This window comes from Diospyros lotus, chromosome 3 (assembly GCF_014633365.1).
Source record: "Diospyros lotus cultivar Yz01 chromosome 3, ASM1463336v1, whole genome shotgun sequence".
NCBI classification, from domain to species: Eukaryota; Viridiplantae; Streptophyta; class Magnoliopsida; order Ericales; family Ebenaceae; genus Diospyros; species Diospyros lotus.
In genome coordinates, this window is record NC_068340.1 from 13,564,206 (window position 1) to 13,564,758 (window position 553).

Below are 553 nucleotides of genomic sequence, written 5' to 3' on the forward strand. Positions count from 1 at the left end.
ATACCATGATGTGGACATCGTCGTAATAGCTCCTTGTACCTCTCCCAAGCCTCATACAAAGTCTCTGAATCTTGTTGCATGAATGAGGTAATGTCATTTCTCATCTTTGCAGTCTTTGCAGGTGGGAAAAATTTTACCAAAAATTTATGTGCCAAATCAGTCCAAGTAGTAATGGATCCCTGCGGCAACGAACTCAACCAACTCTTAGCCTTATCTCGAAGAGAGAAAGGAAAGAGCCTTAATCTCACTACATCATCGGACACCCCCATTGAACCTGAAAGTGTCACATATCTCTAGAAAATTACTGAGGTGTTGGTTGGGATCATCATTTGGAAAACCTCCAAATTGAACGGATGTCTGAATCATCTGAATTATGGATGGTTTGATCTCAAATTATTTGCCTGCACTGTTGGTCTTTGAATGCTCGAGCTAATCCCATCCACCTTAGGCATAGCATACTCTCTCAATTTTTTCTGTTCTTCTTGCTGAGCCATTGGTTCCTTTTCGCCTTCACTTGATAATTTGACTTGATCTAAATGGCTAGATTCACCTC

General features: G+C 40.9%; 1 non-coding gene across 1 annotated transcript; it reads left to right on the top strand.

Annotated features, from left to right (window-relative positions):
* LOC127798563 (small nucleolar RNA R71) lies at window positions 1-107 on the top strand. The gene has a single exon (XR_008022427.1). It is a non-coding gene; the product is annotated as a small nucleolar RNA R71 (small nucleolar RNA).
* The last annotated feature ends 446 nt before the right edge of the window (window positions 108-553 follow it).